The sequence below is a fragment of the Lathamus discolor genome, chromosome 2 (genome assembly GCF_037157495.1).
Source record: "Lathamus discolor isolate bLatDis1 chromosome 2, bLatDis1.hap1, whole genome shotgun sequence".
Taxonomy (NCBI): domain Eukaryota; kingdom Metazoa; phylum Chordata; class Aves; order Psittaciformes; family Psittacidae; genus Lathamus; species Lathamus discolor.
In genome coordinates, this window is record NC_088885.1 from 92,255,092 (window position 1) to 92,278,538 (window position 23,447).

At 40.5% G+C, this 23,447-nt stretch overlaps 1 long non-coding RNA gene across 6 annotated transcripts in view; it reads right to left on the reverse strand.

The window, feature by feature from the left end:
- The window catches only part of LOC136009306 (uncharacterized), a 103,759-nt gene that overhangs the window by 59,486 nt on the left and 20,826 nt on the right, over positions 1 to 23,447 (reverse strand). For 4 of the 6 annotated variants that reach the window (XR_010610482.1, XR_010610480.1, XR_010610481.1 and 1 more), the window contains exon 3: positions 23,128 to 23,218. This is a non-coding gene — a long non-coding RNA (uncharacterized LOC136009306). Of the gene's footprint in view, positions 1 to 22,134; positions 23,219 to 23,447 lie in introns of those variants that run through there. The other 2 variants (XR_010610483.1, XR_010610479.1) reach the window with 2 other exon arrangements.

Below are 23,447 nucleotides of genomic sequence, written 5' to 3' on the forward strand. Positions count from 1 at the left end.
AACCCAAACATCTGGCTGCACCTTCCACTAAAACACACAACAAACACGAACGCTTCTAACTGCAAAAAAATAAAAACTAGAGCTCCAAAATGTATTTGCATTTCAATTGCATGCAAAACTTACCCAGGTACTCACTGATTAACTTTCTATTCCTTTAGCAATTAGAAAGATGAAGCGTATTATTCCTGCTGCAGCACTGAGGCGTGAAGCCAGTGGTTATCAAATAGGGGCCACTACAGGTGATAGGATCCTTGATGGAGCCCTTACTTCAGCCCTTACTCTACATGCCAAAGACACAGAGAATTTGTCACAGGTACCTTATATTGAGCATACAACAGACAAATCACTCAGATGCCAAATAGCTGTTTTTCTTGTATTGTATTATTTCCCATATTCTAAAAAGTTTTGTTATGCCTCAGAAAAGTAGAGCTGTTCTGGATTAAAGCAATAGAGAAAACCAGTGGCATCTTAGACTGTTTGCCATGCAGAAGCTTAAAAACCACCCCAGCCCCCAAAACAAATAAACAAGACTTTGAGTAACTCTTCAGTGTTCAATTTTCTCTTTCCCCATCTGTAAAATTAAAACAGTGAATATCTGTCTTGAAGGATGAGCATGAGTTAGCCATAGATTTAAAAGGACGTTAGATGTGCAGAATACCACGTTCAGAAAACTAGAATTATTAAACTGATAAAACAGCAAAATAATTTAGGATTGTAATATTTGATTTCAGATTAAAAAAAAAAATAAATCACACTACTGAAAATTCTCTTTCAAAAGAATTCCCATCACAATTTCCACTTTCAAATTTTACAGCAAGGCCTCACCCCTACCTACATTCTGTACAGACTTAGAAAAAGCCATATAGAAGAGAAAAAAATCAAGATTTCCTTTTCTTCTGTGGAAGCTCAAGTTGTGGGATTTTTATAGAACACTAAACTAAAGGAGGCACTACTATTTCTGGTGCAAGTTTCCCAGAATAGTACTTCAAATGAGACCTTGGGCAATGCTTCTTCTTCCAAGGGAAACAATAGAATCAGATGCCTACACATGTGCTCTACCACTTGAAAGAGAACTACAGCTTTGTTCACATTTAGGAAATGCCATTCAGATTGTACACTTTTTCTTAAACAGCAGTGCCAATGGGAAAACACACGAAAGTGCTGCCATCTTCAGTAAAAATCCCCCGCAGCAGCCAGGGCACACCTGCTTTTGGGTACAGACATTTCAAAGCTCATCCAGCACAGTAGGGTAGGCTTGTAGTCTGAGAAACCTATCAACCCCACCTATCCACTTTTTGTCATCCAGTTAATTAGCTGCCAGCATGAGAGTGAACTAGATAGATCCTTTGGGCCAGAAACTGACATAATGTGATGGCTTGCCAATGAGAAAACCTGAAGAGGTCCCATTTTCTGTCATTCCTCCTGCATTTCGATTGGAAGTGGGAAAACAACATCATTTTAACAAACAAGTCACAAATAGGAACCTGAAGATAAATTTCGATAGGCCAGCACTGGTTAGGACTGTTCCCTAGCATACAATTAGAAGCTACTATCAAAAAATTGTGACAACTTGCAGGTCTGCTAAGAATTTTCCTTCCTGCTTAGAGCATTGCTTTGTCCATAAAGAGCTGAAATCATCATCAACATTGTTATTTACTAGACATGAGGAAACACAAAGCATCTGTCTGTCAATTCACTCGATTTTCATGCTCTTTCCATGAAGGATCCTATTGTCTAAACACATTTACATCTGAAAATATTTAACATATGGTCATAATGACATTTAACAGAACTCTTGCTTTCCTCGTGACCATGCAAGCCAGGCTGCTGTCATTCCTGCCCCACACACCTCCCTTCAGCTCAATAAACTGACCAGTTTCAAGACAACACGAAAGGAGATAGAACCTGTGGGAGTGAGGACAGGACAGAGTGGTTAGCAGAACAGGGCAGCAGCCTGCTCCTCGCCGAGTCTTCCAAAGTGACAGAAAATGAGCACCAGTGATGGCAACAGCCAATGGCTAGGTGCCATGGGAACCTGAAAGAGTCAGGCTTGGGTGTTTGCTACCTGCCCCCAGGAAAAACAGGGTCTGCAGCCACTGCAGGAAAGTCCCTACTCCTCAGGAACACCTGAGGAGTAGCAGAGGAGACCCCCCAGCCCAGCCCAGGAGTGTGCACCTCACAGCTGAACCCACTACACTGACATGCTGGGTTCTTGGCTGGAATAAGGTCTCCCTCCCACCTGACACAGAAGTCATGCCCCTCACTAACATCAGTTGAAGAATAACCTGTCCTGAACCATGGAAAATGCCTGTCTAGTGTAAATGAGACTCCCACTACAGCTGAACCTGTCAACTTAGTCGTGCACTCTTTAGACTGATCTAGACTGAATAACTGTTTCAAACCCTGAACAGCTATCTAAACTGAATGTCCATGGGTGGTTATTTTTAGTTTCCCTACTCTCTTCAAGATAAAATATGAAAACATGATTCTGGCAAAAGCAGATTAGTCCAGCCACTAGGGAAGTAAAACCTGTACACCGAGCGATTGCTTTGGCGCTGAGAAAATTTAATCTTCTCCCACCAATTCCTTTCCTCTTTTTTTTCTTACGTTAGGCAAAAGCTTCATATCTGACCACACTTTTTCTGTAGGTTTTGAACAAAGTTATGTTTTGGCAACCTACAATTAAAATACCTTCAAGTTAAACAGCATGATTAATGCATATCCATGCCTATAAATTATCTAGAGAATTACTTCAATTCAATATCCACCAGTTACAACATAAGGAGTACTACAATTAAACCCCTATCAAGAAGGGATTAATCAATAAAAAAAGGATTTGTAAAAGAATCTAAGTAACTAAGATTTATTCCCCTTGTAATACTTCTTTTTCCCTCCTCAAGTGACAGATGCCAGACAATTTAGTCTCTTCTTTAAGAACAAGAAATTTAATTTAATTTTATGTTTAAATGGTCATTAATTCCAGATTTTCCTATTCACAGAGGAGAAGTTTTATGACAGTGAAAGAGACCCTTCAAAAAACTGAGAAGGAAAACACATAGATATGCAGATACATTTTAAAAGGATGACTAGCACTGCTTTTTGCCTGCTGACTTTTTCTAAAGGTCTTTCTTAGTTCTATTTGCCTTCCTACACAAGTCATTGATTTTTATCTGGTTTTAAATTATCACATCTTAAAATACGCTGTGAAACCTCTGAATACCCATTTCCTCCTAAAGTCATTCAGATTCTCAAGCAACATAGACAACATATTCAAAGATGTATATATTACCAACTATATGTGTTACTTAACACTGTTAGCAAGTTGGTGATTTTCTCCAGTTTGCTATATCACTTAATAGGAAAAATGACAAGACACACATCAAAACTTTATGCTTGCACTGTTGATTTTTAAGCTTTTGGCTGTGTACCTCTACTACCCTACAGCTACCATATCCTGCAACTCCTACATAAAAACTATGAACTTCCATCTCCTTCTGGAAACATACTCTACAGAACTTACTGCCTCTCCTGCTGTGAGAATGGTGAACTGCTCCAAGGGTCAGTGTCCAAGTTTCCAGTATGGCAGATCATACAGTTTCATTCCCATCACAAAAGCCACAGCACACACCCTGTGCAGTAGGTCAGACTTTTCCCAGAAATGCAGTGTAAGAACTACAAGTTATACCTTTGATACAGTTGTACCTTTGAAAACATCAGTAGCCAGGAACAAACCAGGTGCATTGTCCTGGCAGAGGATGAACAACCCAGGAACAGGCTGAGCCTGACTACTGTAAGGCCAATCTTCGTCAGGTGACACCCATATTGCTTTGTAGGTATGCAGTTATTGGTGAGTAGCATAGAAGCACAAAATGGTTTGGGTTGGAAGGGGCCTTAAAACTCATCTAGTTCCAACTCCCCTGCCACGGGCAAGGGCGTCTTTCTTTAGACCATGTTGTTCAAAGCCACATCCAGCCTGGCCTTAAGCCAGGGCAGCCACAGCTTCTCAGTGCCTCAGCACTCTCATAATGATTTCTTCCTAATATCTTGCCTAAACCCACCCTCTGTCAGCTTAAAGTCATTCTACCTTGTCCTGTCCCTACATTCCTTTCCATAAAGTCCCTCTCCAGATTTCTTGTAGCCCTCATTTAGGTACTGGTATTGTCATTGTCTGGCACTTCACTTTGCTGAGGAAGCTTGCAGTGCTGAGAGACTTGGGCATGGCTATGATTCTTCCCTAGATGGAAGGAAAATGCTATGTGCTACAGAGGCAGAAAGACAATCTAATAGTTGTTGATAATTAGGCTTTTCTAACCCTGACTTTTCACAGGTAACGTATTTTATATTACATACATGTATATATCATATCTGTGCTTGACCTATTTCCTTCATATTTATTTTCCCCAAATGAAAGAAACTGGATGGAAGGATTTGTAGTAGTGAGGATTACATTTGTGTGTTCTCCTGGTGGGGAGAGGGGACAACGTGTGAATAAAACCCTAACACAAACCACATCTCAAAACTCTGGAGAAGGTAGCAGGTTTGTCTTCACCTCAGCCCTTGAGTGAGGATGAGAGAGAAGGTAGATTATTGTCTATCACAGAACAGGAATATTTAGACAGAAAAAGGGAAAACCTTTACTTTTCTAGGGAACGCAGTCAGGTCGTTGTGTTTTACAACAATAGAAAGGGTGGGTCAGCAGAACTCTACAGAGAGGAGAACTACCTGTCATTTTTATGGTCAAAAGTGATAGTGACCAAACAGAGAGTTTATATAAAGTCTATCAAATATGTGTCTCTTTCTCTTAGAGCTCCTTTTCTGAGTTACCAGCTGGGCTTAAACCACGACACCCAAGTAGATCAGTTCATCACTGATGTGGGTGAACTGCAAAACCCCAAAATCCTTACAGGCAGCTGTTGCAGGCTCTGCCTCACTCTTGGAGGCTCTCATCTAAACATTAAGGTAAGCTTGACAGAATATTTCATTTCCTCCCACAGCCAGGGAAAATATAATTTTCTCTATTTACTGAAAAGGGACTGAGGACTTCCCACACTGCTTTATGCTAATGACCCATCTGTAACCAATCCCTAAAAGAGGCAAAACATGGTAATACCCAACCAGAACCCACAAGGGTGGGTTTTCTTTAAGTTTAACAGTGAATCATTTATTCCAGCTTTAGTTGACAACACCTATTTCAAAATCAAGCGTTTCAATAGCAATATTGAGTATAGCAAATAAAAAGGATTTTTTTGAATAACATACCCATTTTTCAAAGCTCTCTCTGGAGGGTGTCAACCATTATGAACCATTCAGAAGTACAAGAGCTTGCTGCTCATTCCAGAAAGCAAAGTGCGGATAAGGGAATCTTGGGATAGAGGGGATGTATCCATCAGGCAAAAAATAAGTGTTAAAAATGGTGTTGGCCTAGCAAATAAAAAAGCTTCTGAGGTATTTTATTGTATCATGGAAAAAAATCATGATTAAATTTTCATGCCATACATTCCCCAGCTGCTATAAATACAGGATAACTAGTGGGATTTGGGAGTTTTATTTCATCGCTTCAGAATAAGAAGTTTTAAGTCCAGTACCCACTGCTTTATCTCCCTCAGTGAATATCAACATGATTCTCTGTAGTGGTTCAATTGAATCATAAGTAGCGTTTCTACATCCCTAACAACGCTTCTGTTTCTAAACAGACAGTTCCAGAAGTTTAATAAAAAAGGGGCAAAATCTTGCTATTTTTTCATACAGGCACACCAATGTCTAGAATAGAGTCTGGAAAGGACCCACCCCAGTCCTCCAGACTTTGCTGGGTCCTTAAGTAATTTACTGTATTGATGGCATGGGCAGACAGCCACCCTTGAGCCTTCCTGCAGGGAAAACAAGCACACTGTAACTGGAGATGCAGATTAAAGGTCTGTCCCCCCCCAACAGCTCCACACACCACCTATGCGTGGTAGTGAAGCAGAACATTTGCAGGAAAAGACTCCTTTTGAGGGATAACATATTTGCAATGCTCTGAAACAGATCACAGCCCTAAATTTAAAATGTCACTGTCATCATTTCTGAGCTCTTCAGAAACAACTAAGAGCTACACAAGAGGTGACAGTTCCATGCCAACAGCCTAGAGTATTTTTTCCATTCACTGTTTTGGGAGAAACACTCCAGCCTTATGCTGTAAGGAACAGCTGTAAGGATCCAAAACCTTACATACTAAACAGACATACCACCTTACTGCAAAGCAGACACATTCAAAGGAGCAAACAGGGTTGCAGACATTGCCTTACCATAATTTTTCCTTCATTTGGCTAGGGTACAGTCATTCTGCTAATTGAAACTCCTACCACAGTGTCAAACAAACAAATCAGATGAAACACACTTTGCCAGTATTTTGTCACATTCCAGGCCTCCTGCTGTTAGTTACTGTCTGTATATCCTGGGGCACCAACAGATGTGAGGTCTGATAAAAGCTGTTTCACTGATCTCATGTCCAAGAAAAAATAATAGGCTTTATCCTGCAATGGGTGCATAAATGGCAGATTATAAGAAGACCACAACCAACCAACCTGTCCCCTTGCCCACACTGGATTTTGGAGTCTATAACGGTTTTTAAGCTCCTCCACCCCAATTCCCATCTCTCACAGGCTACATATACCTGAAGAAAGGCTGTGAATGCCAGTTTTTCCCTGCCAAAGATGCCACAAGCGTATAGCTGTTCTTCTCCTCAAGAGGATAACATGGGAAGGAATATACCCAGATAGCTAGTGCTTAATCAAACAGCACCCAAAATTGCTGCCACCAAGCACTACTCCAAAATAAGTTCCATTTGTTGCACACACACATTTCAAACACTGAAGAGTACCTGGACAGGCTACAAAGGTTTTCTTTAAAAACTGTCCATTGAAACTAGGGAGGATTACAGAGTGTCACCAAATAGCAACTTTGGCCCACAATACCAAGTCAGAGCCAGAGCCAGATCCAAACCTACTCTGAAGTTTAGTATTTCATTTCCTCAAGGACACCTTGAGATGCTAAGCATTCAAGATAAGCATCCAGCAGCATTTACTCCTCCTAGTAAAGTTAGGTTCTGGCATATCTCGTGAGGGAGGAGTCAGCCTACTTCAGCTGTGCCAGCTGAATTACTTTCTCTAGAAAGACTGATTTATCTGCCTTTGGAATCAATGCGTATATTTTCCTCTCAGCATGTCTGATTAAAACAATGTATATACATGTCTATCATTTTGTGTTCCCTTATGCAAGTTTTTAAGTAATGTAGCACAGGAGAATTCAACTGGAACTTAATTTTCTTTTTTTTTTTTTTTATTTTTTTAATTTGGGAAGTAACTTAATGCCCCCATTTCGTCAACAGCTATTCTGCTTAAAGCATAACTTTGATGTCTGTCACAGCTCCCTTCTCACACACATCCTGACCCAATTCATTTAGATATCCCATAGAACATCAGGGGTTTCACCTTCATTTCATATATTCTCACTTGCTACACTGCAATAAAAATCCATAAGGCTCCCTCAAAGTCAGGATTTGGACACTTAGCAATGATTCTTCATATATGCTGACCCCAGTTTTTCTTATGGAGCCATCACTGTTGACATCACTTTACCAGGTGGTGCTTTTAGTCCACTTGGGCCCATGAAACTGAAGAGAGCAAAAGACAGGTATGATATATCAATTTGATGTGCAGGTTTGAACATCTGAACGTACTATTCAATCCTCTGCTTTCAGGTTTTCTTTGCTTCCCGGCTCCCAGGGATTCCTTTTTTATTGTACGCTGTGAACATAACTGCACTGAGCCATTTCATTTTGTAACCAACCACAGCAGTAACAGCTGTTCATTCCAGAGCCAGCACAGACATGCTGCACCCAAGTGGCACTCTGAGCACTGGCAATTTTGCTACCCAAATCAAAGGCAATAATAACACAAAGTATGTGTTGGGGAGATGCCAGAAAAGGTCTCACCTGATTCAGAGTGGTCCATGATTGTAATAAGCCTCATTGTCCATTGTACTAACAATAAACATATTGTAGGGCATAATTTCAGATTAAAGTAGAATGAAAAAATTATGAAGTTTATCCAAACTAAGAGATCAGAAAAGCACATGAAACATCACAGAAAAAGCGGCTGAAAAAGAATGTGAAGAGTGCTCAAGACTAAACAGTAAAAACTGTCTTAACTATACTAGGCCAGCAAGGGAGCTGGGAAAATCTTGATGATTACGTTATAAAATGATGACTCAGGAAGGATAAGACCACAGCCAAGAAGCTCAATACACTCTTTTTGGTCAGTTGTTACTACAGAAGGTATTGGAAGTATCCCACGTCTTATGGCATTCATCATAGGCAGCTCGGAGGAGCTAGATCAATTTAAAGCGAGTACACAGGAAGTATTAAACCAAGCAGACAAATTGGATGTTAGTACACCACCAGAAGTGGATGGCATTCACCTGAGAGCTCTCAGGAAATTCCAATGTGGAACTGCAGCACTGCTGGCCAAGGCTTGTGGCTGCTAATCACAGAGCTGCTATGCCAGAGACTGCCAATGGACTCACATTTACAAAAAAGGTTCCAAAAGCATCATGGAAAGTAATTTCCAGCAGCAGTATGACAGTCTACAATAAACAGAAAGCATAAAGGGAAACTGAATCTGTGTCAAGGGGTCACCATAGCTTCTGCAAAAAGCAATTCTGCTTCATCAGCTGTCTGGATTTCTACAGGGTGTCAGTAAGCATGCAGGTAAATGGGATCTTGCAGATATAATGCATTTAGATTTCCAGAAAGCCTTGAATGAGCTTCCACACCAAATTAAGACACCATACAGCTGGTTTATAAAGGCTCTTTCAAATGTGAAAAACAGTTAAAATGATAAGAAGAGAAAATTAAGAGCTTAGTTAACAGAAAGTCAAAAAAAAAGAAAAAAATTAGGAAAGCAAATCTCCAGCTATGAGGGAAAGGAAACGCAATCACATTTAGATTATAGACAATTAAATGACTTAAGGAACTTACAGCTCTTGTTAGAACTAGCACTGTGAAACTGGTGGATTTTCCACTCCATTTTGAGTGCTGTAGAAACAAAACCTATATTTGCTGGTTTAAATTTCTGGATTAACATTTACTTTTCTACTTACTTCATCAGTTCCATTAACAAAGGTGTAAATGATTCTAGAACTGGGACATCACAGATAGATTTACATCCTGTAAATCTTGCAAGTACTTATATAGGGTGATCTATTATTGCTATTGATAGCAGAAGACACACTTAAGCATTAAAGCTATACAACTCTGCAAATAATGCACCCAAGCTGGGTCACTCCCAGTGTTACCAGGCTTTGCATGCTGTAACACAACACTACCTGTCCTGCCTCCTTAGATTCAGCCAGACCAGTAACGCACCATTTTGGCAGTGAGCTAACAGATTCAGTAAAGCTTTTGAGTGGAGGTCATTAACAACATCAAGTTCATTTGATACTTCAGTCATAGCTATCCCTTCAGAAGAGCTGCAGCCATCTTCTTCCCACAAGTAAGAAAAAATGAAGGACTACAAGCTAGTTCTGCTGGTCCCAACCCTCAGTTCTTCTGAAGCCAAGAAGCTTCCTGATGAGCAAATCCTTGGACTTGCCTCCGTACATTATCACTTAATAAAAGACCCCAAGAACTTCCTTAGAGCACAGCAAAATGGCACAATGTTTAGGCTGGACCCAAATAGTCTTTCTTATTGCCCATGTCTTTTCCAGTAAAACAACAGTGCAAGAGATGAAAATGAAACATTTCAGAGCTCCTACGATCCAAATTTTCTTAAAATTTATATTTAGTGACCAATTTCAACCTCTCTTTTCAGATCCCAGAATTTTTTCACAAATTGCTTACTCTAGCTCTAGCTCCAGCTCCAAACCAGTATTTGGATTTGTAATTCACATAGTAGGAAAATGAGTAAAAGGAAATACAAAGGCCCAATTCTTAAGTATCCATGAATTTGTCTCCTAACTACTTCACATGACACCTAGCCTCAACTGCCCAGTTTTAAAGCACTGAACAGCACAGGTTTATTGCCCTTAAACAATTATCCTAAAATCAAACTGCTCATATTTCATGGATAGTTCTGAAAAACAAAGTGTTTGTGGCTTGTCCAAGACCACAGAGAACGTCAGTGGCAGAACTGGAAATATAACCCATCTTTCAGATTCCTGATCCAATATTAAAACCAGAAAACTCTTTCTGAAGAACCTTTTCTCTTTCACAGAACTTTTTTTGACAAGAAATTTCACTCAGGAACACAGAAACTTTCCTGACAAAGCTCCTTTACAAAAACCTCTTACTGCTGACAGTAAGCTTAAATGAACTTGCATTTTCCAAAACAGCTCCACAGTGCAATATGCTCTGCTGCTACTTTATGACAATACTTATCAAATTACCATTTATTTGAAGAAATTCAAACACCTTCAACCCAGACAGATAAAGAGACATCTTGAACACAGAAAATGCAAAATTACCTGACTAAGAGTTTGAAAATGTACTGCGACTTGGAGAAACTAGATGTATTTTTCCTCTTCTACTCCTTTCATTTTAACAGACATACAATTTGACTTGAAGGATTAAAAAAAATATTTTCTTTGAATAAATTTTTAATTGTTTTTTACTTTTTCTTTCTTTTCCCCCAAGAAGTGTTTTTATATGAAAAAACAATACTCAAGACATTTTAACTGATGAAACACCCTAGCTAGTCATGTAGCATGAACCAGACTGCAATGTTTGGAACCCTTCAGCTAATCTAAGTCTTGGCAGACTGTGGCTTTAGTTTCTTCCTATTGGAGAGATGAGGAGCAGAAAGAAGCCCAATTGCCTTGACCCTGCCAGGCAAAAGCTACCTCTTCCATCTAGCAGTTTATATATACACATGTCCTGGCTATTATCCAGGTACATCATACTACAATTAAACCCTACAGAGTTGTTGTATATCAAGTATTTACTCAAGCTGACTTGACTCAGATGTTCCATAACTAAGACTGCTCTTTAATTAACATGTGAAATAGAGGTCAAGAAGAAAGAAAATATGCTCTTTGCTTAGTCTCCTTTCTTTGTTGCATCGCCATTTGAAGCTAAATCTGGTCTTGTGTCAAGCCCCAGATTCTCTAGACAGATTACAGTTTGTCTCCTGGTCTTCCAGCTCATTCACATTGCAAGACCCACCAGGTCAAACAGCAGAGCCAAACAGCCACACTACTGTAACAACTTGCTCGTCTCTTTCCGTTCTTTGCCTGGTCCAGACTTCCCAGGCAAGGCAAACCCTTTTCCCTCTCTCTTAAGGTTCTTTATATTTCATTCCTCATCACCTCTACTCCTTTGTTCTCCCTGTGAAATGTGTATTTCCTACATCTCTCTCACTGAAAACAGGACAAAACAGCTCCTTCACCTCATCACTCAATTGCCCAAAGTATAACTGCAGTTCAGTGCTTCCCCTTGTCTTTGGTTTGATATGCATATGTTAAACTCAGCAGGCAAGCAGCATACACAGAACTGTTTCAGACTGACAGCTTCACACATATCAGCTACATTTTTAAGTTGTGCCCACCCAGCATCCCCAGTGTGTCACACTATCATCTCACAGCATTCCTCAGCCTTTGCCCACACTCGTGTATTAACTCTAACATCGTAATACAACTTGCTCAAGCAATGATAACAGCAAGGCAACTCTACCCAAGCACCCTTCTCTTCATCTTATCCAAAAAATCATCTGCACAATTACAACCACTCAGAGCTAAGATTTTTCAATACCCCTGAAAACCCTATTTCATCACAAGAGGTTAGTTCCATTAAAAGTCAGTTGTGGACTCAAACCTCAGGATAAGCACTAATGGTAGTTCAGGGCTCCCAGCTGGGTGCCGCATAAGTATGTTTCCAATTTAGTTCTCTGATACAATGTCACTTACCTGTAAGCTAGCCCAGCAGAAGTACTTCCTTAACTCTCTTCAAGATCTGTGTTGTTAGAGTAAGTAACATCAATTTTCATTTGGTTGTCTGCTCATAGAGATCAAGAGCCGAATATAGAGAGAAAAAAGGGCCATTATTCTTTCCTAAGAAGACCTTTGTAGGTCAAGGATGCATGGAAGTGCAGTTAGCGAGGGTAAGAGAAAGGTAAAGGGCCATCAACCTCTAACTCCTTGGGAGTATTAAAATTACTACAATGAGGAAAAAGAAGAGGAAGAGGATACAAGTCTTCCTGTTGCCCTTAGGTGCAGAGCAGCTAAGCAATCACATACTATAGCTTGGTAGCCATTTGGCTTCTGAGACAAGAGAACAAATATCTAAGCACTACCAGTCCTGACAGTAAAAGAATGCCACTCTATCTTCTTTGCAGGTTAAAGAATCAACAGCAACAGCCTGCAAGATTCAAGATTCACTAAAGCTTCTGAGACATGACCTTAAAGTATCCAGGCCATTCCCTCAGAGCCGGTAACAGAGATCACTGCAGCTGCTTCCTGCAACACAGCACTAACTTTCCCCCTCCCTCCACTGAAACTGTGTTGGCTTTTTTTTAATAGCCAATTCACCCAAAGGCCAAAAATTAACTGACCTGTCTGCCAGAGTTTAAGATCTGCCTGTTCTGCCAGGTCTTTTTGAGAGAGAAGGAACAAGGCAGAGTTTCAGCTCAATCTCAGCAGCTGTTAATCAGTGCTTCCATAAATGTTAAAGGGCAACCATTTTATAAGCGATATAAACTAATATTTCAATAATCTTTCAAACATCTTCAAAAGATATCCCTCTCCCTGGTAGCTACTGAAATAAGTGATTCCATTTATTTTCATTTAAGCAGGTCTTAAGGGCATGGAGACACCTAATTAGGCTTTCTGGCGTTTATACAGTTTACTTTGCTCACAAAAAGGCAAAAATTATCTACAAAAATCCAAATATTCTACTTCCAAGAAACTGCCTCGCATTTTTGAGGGGGGGCCATGAGGTATTCCTCCCTGCTATGTGGGACGTCAGCAAGACAACCACAATCCCTTGAGACCTGCAAATTCCGGTAGCCCTCCCAACAGCAGCTATCAGGAAGCAGGCTACCATTCCTGCTTGACGGCTGTACAGAATCAAGAGGAAAAAAAAAAAGAATGCAGTTTACAACCTATTCAAACTGCTTCCATTTATTTCAAAGTGGAATTTAACCCCAGGGTACAAGAGGAAACTAGAAGCCTCTCAGAGAGCAGGATAACAGGTCAATCTATGAGATGGAGTGTCATCTAGCTCCCAGACACATCTAGGTGGTATGACTGCTTTACAATCCACCCTTTCTCAGAAATACAAGTGATCTGAACAGAACAGAAAGGTGGGAATAATAACAAATGGCTAAATATATTTGAAAAATGTTAGAGAGTTCAAGTTGTTTTGTCAGATGTATTAAATCCATTCAAAGAGATCTTAACTTTAAAGGTCATTTAATTCCTAAAAGCTTTACCCCAAATAATCCTTACGGCTCTCACAAGTCAGGCTTTTCCTTCCTTCCTTTCCAGCAGAGCAGAGAAACCTCTCCTGTAGTCATGACAGAGCTGTGTATTGTTTAAACACAAATGTTTATGGCAAGAAGCAAGTCATCTCTTAGCTGGCACAGTTAACTACAAAACAATTACAGGGAAGTGATAAAGTACTATCAAAATACTAGTGTATTGGTGCTACAGCTGTATTTGTTGTTTCAGAGTGTCAGAACCACCCCAGAAGGTTTCAAAAGGCAGTAACAGAAGGGGCCTTGCAGCTGTGGGTACAGCGCAGAATGCACTTTACTTAAGCGCTGGTTCAGGTTCAAAGAAGAAAGGTTTGGTAGCGTGGAAAAGACACCCTGTACTTTTGGATCTCCTGCATTTGTAACCAATTTCTCCCCTAGTGGCACACAAAGTCAAGCAGAACAAGGGATTGTTAAGACATACCTGCGACTCCTGTCCCAGGGTGCCTCATCAAATGTGTCCTGTGATGGAAGCACTAGGAATTGAGGCCACAACCCTCAACTGCACGTTCTGGGGCTATGAACAAAACAACCCGCAGGCCAGCTCCTCAGCCTGGACTTCAACACTACAGGACTCTTAAGTGGCTGAAAAGTAAGCAGTACTAAAACCATGGTGGTGCTCACAGACTGAAGTCAAACATCCTTCGTTATACTCCAAAATAAAGCCAGGATGCGAAATCCTTCGATATTTTCGTGTGGCTGGTGACAATTTCAAATTATTTCAGAGCTGGCCAAATATCCAGATAGGAATAGATGTGATGTCTGTCATGGTTTAAGCCCAGCCTGTAACTCAGAACCACGCAGCTGCTTGCTCACACTCTCCCTTCTTCTTCCTCCCCCCACTCACAGAGGAATGGGGAGGGCTAGATCACTGCTCTGGTAGGGCTGGGTATTGGTCGGACGCTGGTGAGCGGTTGTATTCCCTTCCCTTGTTATTTCCCTTATCATTATTATCATTGGTGGTAGCAGCAGTGGTTTGTTATATATATATACATATAACATATATATATGTATATATATATATATAACTATACCTTAGTTACTGGGCTGTTCTTATCTCAGCCCGTGGGAGTTACATCCTTTCGATTCTTCTCCCCATCCCTCCAGGAGTGGGGGGAGGAAGGGGGAGGAGTGAGCGAGCAGCTGCATGGTTCTGGGTTACAGGCCGGGCTTAAACCATGACAGTGTCTCAGTCAAACAGTGCCCTTACAATTGCAGAAACCCTTCTAAATAGCTTACACAACTGTGACCCAGGGCAAAACATCAGAACAAGCTATCCCATTTGTTTCTTCTGAAAGTTTTTGCTGGTAGCAAAGGTGACTAATTGGGTTTTCTGGTGTTAGGTTAGGAATACCTAGCAATGTATCTATGCCAGCAATTACCAACCACGCAGGAGATCAGGAGATGCCTATGGAACTGCAAGTAGTTCTAGTCCTCTTTCCAGAAGCTGTTAAAAATGCTTTCTACTATTCCCTGAAATACACTTCCCACCACTAAGAAAACTATCATAAGAAGTTAGGGCAGAATACCTTAGCTTTACCTGCTGAATTATATATTGAGCAGATTTGTGGGGGCTTTGGGGGGTTGCTGTTTTTTTTAAGAAACACAAAATAGTGCCAAACCAAAGTTACACTGCAGTGTCTATAATGAGATTTTCTTAGCTACCACAGCCATGAAGCAAAGGTCACCATGCTGGTATTCCATGAAAGCCTGCAGCATTTAAAGCATTTTGAATACTACAGGAATACCGCTGCATTTGCACAAGTCTCCCCAAAATACCCAATGACATTGTCAACATGAGGTGGTTAGTCAACATTTCTAACATCTATGCAAAGGTCAAAGCAAATAAAATATGTTAGAGTGCTGAGCCCAAGGGCACTCTGAAATGTTGTCTGAACACAATCCATCAATATGTACTTTTTCTCTTCTATTACCCACATAATCACCAGCCTTGTTTCACCATAAGTCTGTTGTTCAGAAGTGTTCAAAAATGTCACGGTTTTGGTCATCTGTGTCAGTTGCCCAAGAGTGATTTATTAAAATGCTTGGCTAAACAGGTCATCATCCCAGTGGCACATAATAAATCAGGGAGCACTTGACAATATTGCTGTTACAATAGGTGTGACTGCTGGTGCTGCCAAGCATTAAAGTTGCCAGGCGTTTCCATGAGAAAGCCCTGTTTTCAGTTACTTGCAGCTTTGTCAAACTGCTCAAGCTGAAGTTTTCCATGCTAGAGTTTGTATTAGACTGACTCTCATTTTGTTTAATGGAAAATTTTAGCCAAAACAGTTTGCTTGTTGTGCAAGTAGGCCAGAGTACAGTATGTTTTATTTCTGCTAAGAAAAAAAGAAGCAAGAGTCTGTTAGAAGCTTTAGCACCCTCATGTTTTCAAGAAGCCATCTTGACATTCAATGAGGATGGAGTGCATTTGGTTGTGATTCCAACATCCCCCTAGATTAGGTCAAGTTGACATCTTGAGAGAAATGGATTGTACTTCAGTTTGCTGTTACAAGCACCATAATAGTACCATCGGCATCCGTGTGTGCCTCCTGACCAAGCAGTTAAGTTGCCCCTCAGGTGCAGCTCCCAGTTGCTTTGTGCCAGCCTGAGCCAAGGCACTGATTAATGACAGTCTGGAAGGGGGGAAGCTTCTTCTGTCTGACCTTACAGAAACAGGTTTCGTAAAGAGAGAGAACTAACAAGCAAGAATCAGCCCTGTGCTGTTGCCCACAGAAACACCCATCTGAGGGATTTGTAAGCTATAGGGCAGGCACTGACCATGGTCTGCTGCAGCTGGGTTTGTGAGGAGGCTCAGAAGCCATTGGAGACTCTAAGGAACCATTTTCAGCTTCACAGAGTACTTGTGAAGTAAGCTCATGAGGAATGCAGCTGTATGATAGCTTTACAGATCTGGGGACTTGATATAAATTCAAACAGAAAGCTGATTTCCTGGCCCCTCTGTACAGGGATCAGCATCATCTGCTCTTGTATCTCACACCCAGAATGGCAATGATTCACAAGCGGCACATTTGCAGGATCCGTGGTTACTAATTAAAGTAAAATCTTACAAATCTTTGGAACTAGATGATCTTGAGGTCCTTTCCAATCCTAACTATTCTATGATGATTCTATGATTCTAAGAAAACTGATGTATCAAATAAGAGTCAGAGAATGAAAATGTCCTTTTAATAATTAATCACTAAACCAAAACCTGCGTTTGAAGTGACCAGGTTAGCAATTCCAGACACAGTACCGGTTCTAAAACATAAACTGACAATCTGTTGCAGTCCAAGAAGGGCAGCATGCTAATTCATTAGTTTGTCCCTCAAAAAATGATGGGTGAGCAGGCCTGAATAATGAAGTCCATACACAAACAGGCTTGCTACAATACAGAAAATAACACATCTGCCTGACCTTGGGATTTTGTTAGTCAAGTGCCTCAGCCTCTGCTGATGGAAGTAATAAAAACCCATTGGCAACCCTGCTCAAATACACACACGCACACCTCCAAACTGTGCTGGAGAAGAGAAGGCTGCATGGGGACCTAATAGCAGCCTTCCAGTATCTGAAGGGGGCCTATAGGGGTGCTGGGGAGGGACTCTTCATCAGGGACTGTAGTGACAGGACAAGGGGTAACGGGTTCAAACTTAAACAGGGGAAGTTTAGATTGGATATAAGGAGGAAATTCTTTCCTGTTAGGGTGGTGAGATGCTGGAATCGGTTGCCCAGGGAGGCTGCGAGTGCTCCATCCCTGGCGGTGTTCAAGGCCAGGTTGGATGAAGCCTTGTGTGGGATGGTTTAGTGTGAGGTGTCCCTGCCTGTGGCAGGGGGGTTGGAACTAGATGATCTTGAGGTCCTTTCCAACCCTAACTATTCTATGATTCTATTCTATGATTCTATGACATCCAAACTGCCTTCCCACAACTACGCGGACATGAGGGACCGTGAAGACCTTGGTCACGATTAAAAAAAACCCAAAAGCATAAGAGAAAAAAGAAGCCAACTGACTTCCCTAGAAAAAGCTACTACCTATACATTTAACAGTATTCATTGAAACCATCTTAAACCAAGAGCTGAATAGCCTCAACTATCTGAATACCCACTAACGTATCACAAGGAGTCAGTGATCTGTGGCAGGTCTGAATGACTCATGCCTGAAGATAGAACTTCAACAACAAAGTGCCTACCATTCATACAGTAGTTCTTCCCTGCTTCTAGAGCTGGTTGCAGAAAGCCTTCATTGCTTGTAACTGAGCAATACAGGAAGAATATGCTATATTACACTTAAGGAATATCTAGAGTAAACTTGCAACAAAACAGTTCAACCAACCAGTCAAATACTGAGAGCTGGGGGGCTGTTAAAATTAAAAGTGTTGAAGGTACATTCACCATCAACATCAAGAACAAGGCACAAATTCCAAAAAGTAAGAGCTTCCAAACTTGTCCTTAAATACAGATTTTGGACAAAAATCTCCCTCTTCTGTTCTGAACACTATGGGAAACCGCAGTGAACTTGCATTTTGTGTTGATTAAATGGCCATTCTCATGTCCAGCAGGAGTACAGTTAATACACAGCAGTTGAGAGAGAAAATTGTAACGCAGCAGTGAGTGTGTTTCAGGGCTTCCTACTCCTGGGAATGGGTCTGGGAGAGAAGAAAACCCTGATTCCCTGAAATAGAGCACTGGGTAACACTCTTGCACAGTCTTCTCCCTCCAGCTTAGTTAACAGCTTGTGTCCCCCAAGCAATTGCTGTGTTGTGGCTCAAGGTTGTTAGGGTCTTTTTCCACTATCTAGAAACACAGAGAATGAGTATACACTGAAGGCAACACACTACATGACCCGGCAGCATAACAGTGTGGCTAATTTACAGTGAAACACCAAGACCATGACTGTGGCAATACGAGTCAGCAAGCACGAACACATGGCTATTTATATGGAAAGTATTGCATTCTAGGCACTGGTATGCCATTTCATGGAAGTGAGAATTTCATCTGCACAGAAAATAGAAATATGAAGTTTTGTTCTACTTGTAGTGATGCGTTTCTAATGGTCAGAGGACAAGGTATTGATGTGCAGGTATCAAACAGAGAAGTACATTTAAACAAACAGGTATCTCAATTCTCAGGTAATTACCAAAACCACATTTCAACATTTCCAAACACTGAGGACTTCCTGCATTTTCCTCTTCAAAAGCTACCCAAATATAATCCTGACTTTTTCCCTTTAATCACCCCAAGTCAAGCCAAAAGTTAAATTGCCAGACTGTGGCAATCGCTCCAATCTTGATAACATGCTCTCCTGTGGAATCCAGTCACCCAATGTGTTCAACACAAGATGTATTACCAGGCTTCTCTGAATCAAGATATTAAGGCACTTCGGTTCCTTTATTTATATAGGTTATTCTTACCCAAAAGTAAAGAAAATTTTAGCTAGAAAAAGATATTTGTGTTAGTTGTGATGGTTCTTTCAGAAGCTGCTTTATAGACCATAAATATCTTCCCTGTCTTTTCAAGTATCACAAAAAAAAAGCTTCCAATATGTCCAAGAAAAAACAACCAAACCACAAAACCCACCGTATAACACCCAAACAAACCCCACCAAACCTGACACTAGTCCCTCCCTCTAAACACTATGTTGCACATTAAAAAAATAGTTTCCTGTTAAAAACTTTAAAAATTCATTTAATGCTTGCTCTACTTTATTTGAAATAGCCTCTCCCTGCATATGAGTTCGGGAACCTCATTAAAACATCTTGGTTGTTAGGGGTCAGGTACAACACGTTAATGAAAAACAGTGTGGAAAAGATAACAACGAACTAGTCCCACTGCATACTACACTAAAAGGGGCAAATTAATCAAATTTCAGGCAGGATTTAACCTGCAAAAATGATTGCAGGCACTTATCAGCACTGCTCACACCCTTCTTCCTCCTCTCTTCTGTTAAGATTAGAAGTTGCAGAGCACATACCATGGTGGAGTATAGAACACAGGACAAGGACTACAGCCTAACTGCAATCTTTTAGTCACCATGCTGATTCAAACAGAGCACACCCAGGGGTGGCTGTGCATCTCTTGTTCACTGAAACAGGAAGATAATGAACTTCCATTCCAATATTTTTCTAACCTGCGCTGGCCTTAAGAGGGGAAATGGCATTGCTAGGGGCAGACTTTTTTTGCTACCTGCCACAGAGCCTGCCTTGCAAGCATGGGACACACCTGGGACTACTGAAATATTTATGTGAACCATATCTGATCTGCTTAAGGGCCTACTTAAGAAGCCCTCCCTCTCAGAAACTTTACTAACATCTTCAAGTGAATAAACCACTTCTGAATAATAACAGATACTCTAAACCAGATACTAAATTACATTATTTGATATCACACATTGGCATGCATGAAGCACAAACAACAAATGCAAGCACAAGAAAACAATACACTGATGCTCTGATTTTTTTTTCTGTTCTTGAAATTTCCTCCAAGATTTCTTGCAGGACACATGGATCCTTGAAAATTCATCTAGTTGTTGTAATGGCTAAACATGTATTCAAGAATCCTGGATCCTCTGCAAGTCAGCAGGAAAAGAAAAATCAGACCAGTTAGAGAAAAGCCTTAATTTTATCTTTTTTCCTTATAGAACTACAAAGGGAAGCTACCAGTGCTCTTACTACAGACACAGTAATGGTATATAGGGACTCTCATTTCTTCAGAAAAAAAAAAAATATGTTTTTTAATTATCTGCTCTAGCTCCCTCCAACTAATATAAAGAAACTTCAATAATTTGATGCCATTCAGTCTATGAACAGTTCGTGTACAGAGGATCTTGTTACCTATAGATTTGAGAGATTTATTAAACCTTGTAAGTCAAATCCACATCTTGCACTCACACATTACTCAAGGAAACCATAACAGTATGAGGTTCAAGCTGTATCACAGTCACCACTTCTTCAAAGGTTACAAAGTATTGCTCCTTTGACAGCACTGGTGGCCCTGAACTTGCCTAGGCTGTTACTAGCAAAAAACCAAACCAAACCAAAACCCCAAACCAAAAAACAAATCAAAACCGACACATTAACCTCTGCCTTGATTTTTATGACGCAGACTTTTAATATCTCTGATTTAAACAGTGTGACTCTGCTGCAGTGACTCCTACATGAAAACTGCTGAGTTTTCCATTGCTTTTCCTAAGGATCCTGACAGGGTCCCAGCAACATACAAGCTCTGCCTGTGATATGCTACTCCTGTCTTTCCCATAACGTATGTACCGCCCCTTGCGCTTGTTCTTGGACAAACGTGGACTGTTTCTCTCTCTTGAAGATCCATTCTGAATCCTTTACCCATGATGGAAAACCACCCTTCCTTCCTTTCACACACAGGTACTTTCTTCCCAAAGGCATAAATAGCAATTCACTGTACGCAAGTTTTTCCTCAGGTAGCCACAAAAGTATGACTATCTCTTACTGCCAATGTCAGAAGAAAGGTCTGTTCTTTCTAAAGAACCTGTCTATATTTCCTTTTACAACCTCAGGAGGTGAATACCCAGTATACAGTAGAGACTTGCAACAACATTATGCTTTACTTTTTAAAATATTCTTTTTGAGTCATGCATAAGGATATGCATGAAAAACACCTTCATCTGTGCTAGCAATGCAAAGGATTTCTCCAGGACTTGAAGCTTGGAAAACTGCATTAGTACTTAAAATCAGTACCTTTCTTTAAAGCCATATGAGTTTTATATCACTAATTAAAAATAGACATTAGAAATTATTACTGGTTTTATTTACATATGGACACATTAAACCAGATTAGTTTGCTAAATGTTATGTAGTATTACCATTGCTATCAGGACTGGTTAATATCCAAGAAGATCCCACTTGATTTCAAACATTCTTGCTGATGTTCAAATGAAAAGCTATTTAGAAAATGATGTTTCAATTACAATTAAAAATCCCCCAAACCTTTCAAGGTAACATTTCATGTTTGAATAGCTAGCTGGAGGCATCAACCTAGTCGCCTGTGGCTGCTGAACTACTCATGCATTACCCAGAAATTGAGAGTATGTGTTCAGCAAATTACCTTTTATGGTTTAATGTGTATATGAATAATGCAAGAATAAAAGGTTAGCAGGTTTTGCTTCTCTTTTTGCCATCAACTCTCCATCTGTATTTGAATTCCAGAGTAAGAAAGAATCTACCACTCTACATACTGCTTGTGTAATTGTCCTGTTTTTACGTGGGCACACAGAGGAAAGACCTCAGTCTTAGGAAAGCAAGAGGCCACAGCTAGCTGCGAAGCACCATCCCAGTTCCACAGCTCTTCAATTATTTAATGTCAGGATCCCTCCTGACTCTGCCAGGAACATGCTAGAAATAGAGCTGCTAGATTAGCCACAAAATATGCTTGAACTATACCAGCTTATATCTCTCCATCTGGAGAGATAAACGAGGAGCGATGTGACACAGCAGGGCCTTTCTGCAGTGTGCAGTAACAGTGTTTGAAGACTATTCACAGGTCCAAGAGGCTACTGGACTGTCTCAGACAGCCATGGACCATTTTATCTATAGTTCCAGCCAAACATTATTTGGGGACTTGTTTTTTTGTTGTGGCCTTTTTTTGTTTTGGTTTTTTTTTTGTTTTTCTTTAAGGACCAAAGACATAAATGTTAATTACCACTAAGAAAACACCAGCTTCATGTATCAGGGGAAACCAGCATAATATAGTTCTCCAGGATCAAATACTTCTCCCTATTTACTGTGTTTCTTATAGCAATGGTTTTCAACCTGATATGAGAGACAATCAGCACTTAGAGAATAATACAAAAAGTTGCATGGGGCATTCTCTAATATGGAACTACAGAGTATTTAATATCTCTGGAAAGAAATAATTTGTGTAAGGCAGGATCTCCCATTAATTGCACAATTAATGTTTCATGCGCTAGGGTATCTTTCACCGTAACTACTTTTCCCAGATTCATCCAGTAAAAGGCAGACAGTGTCCTGCTAGGATGACAAGGCTCACATTAAATGCATCTTTATTAAACTCCATGGCAGAGGCAGAGTAGCTCTCTGTAAAAACGAAATACTGATTAGGAAAACTGTCAGCAACTTGATTACATACAGAACAGATTACCCACAAGAGCAGAAAATCCTGCATTCCTGCACTCCTGCTCAGGCTTCCCCACATAGCCTTCTGCACACCACATTTATTACAGTCCCACTGAAAACAGCAATCCGGTATTAACTAAACATTAAGCCAGCACTGCAATATTCCTGAGGCACAAGACCTAGGGCTACATCTGTAAACTTAACCCTGCATCTTTGAAAGCATACATTATGAGGCAGAATAACCATACAAGACAGCATTAAAAAGTCAGGCCAGTATGCCTGTCATATGTCTCCTTTCCCAATTCTACAGAAGCACAGAACAGCTTACCCTCAGATCTATGACTTAATCTGTCCTACATGCAGCCAGCAGTCAGGAATCCCAAATGTCCACCAATTCCTGTCATTCTGCCATGCCTCAGTAACAATGGACAAAGGAATTAATCTCTTCTTGCTTTCTAGCCTCTTGCACAGGTGTAGAGACAATGGCAGTCATTTTCTTTTAGTGTCTAGTCTGACATACTCACTTTACTTTTGTGCTCTGACATTTTAACTCCATGATCTCCATCTGTTCCTCCTCCAGTTCAGCTGCGTGTCCCTGTCCTCTTCCTCACTAGGCTGAAAAATATTTCTGTATTATTAATGTGTCTGACCAAAGCGCTCAACACCTGCCTGCCTTTCTCAGCTCCTAATTTAAAAACCTCCCAACTACTAGTGTGTTTTCTCCATCAGAAGTTGCACTCTGGCTAAAGGAGGATTGAACCAAATTTAACAGGTAAAAGAAAGAAGCAGGATCCTGCAGATCTGACATTTTAAAACAAAAGCAATTCTTTCTTTAAGAATTAGA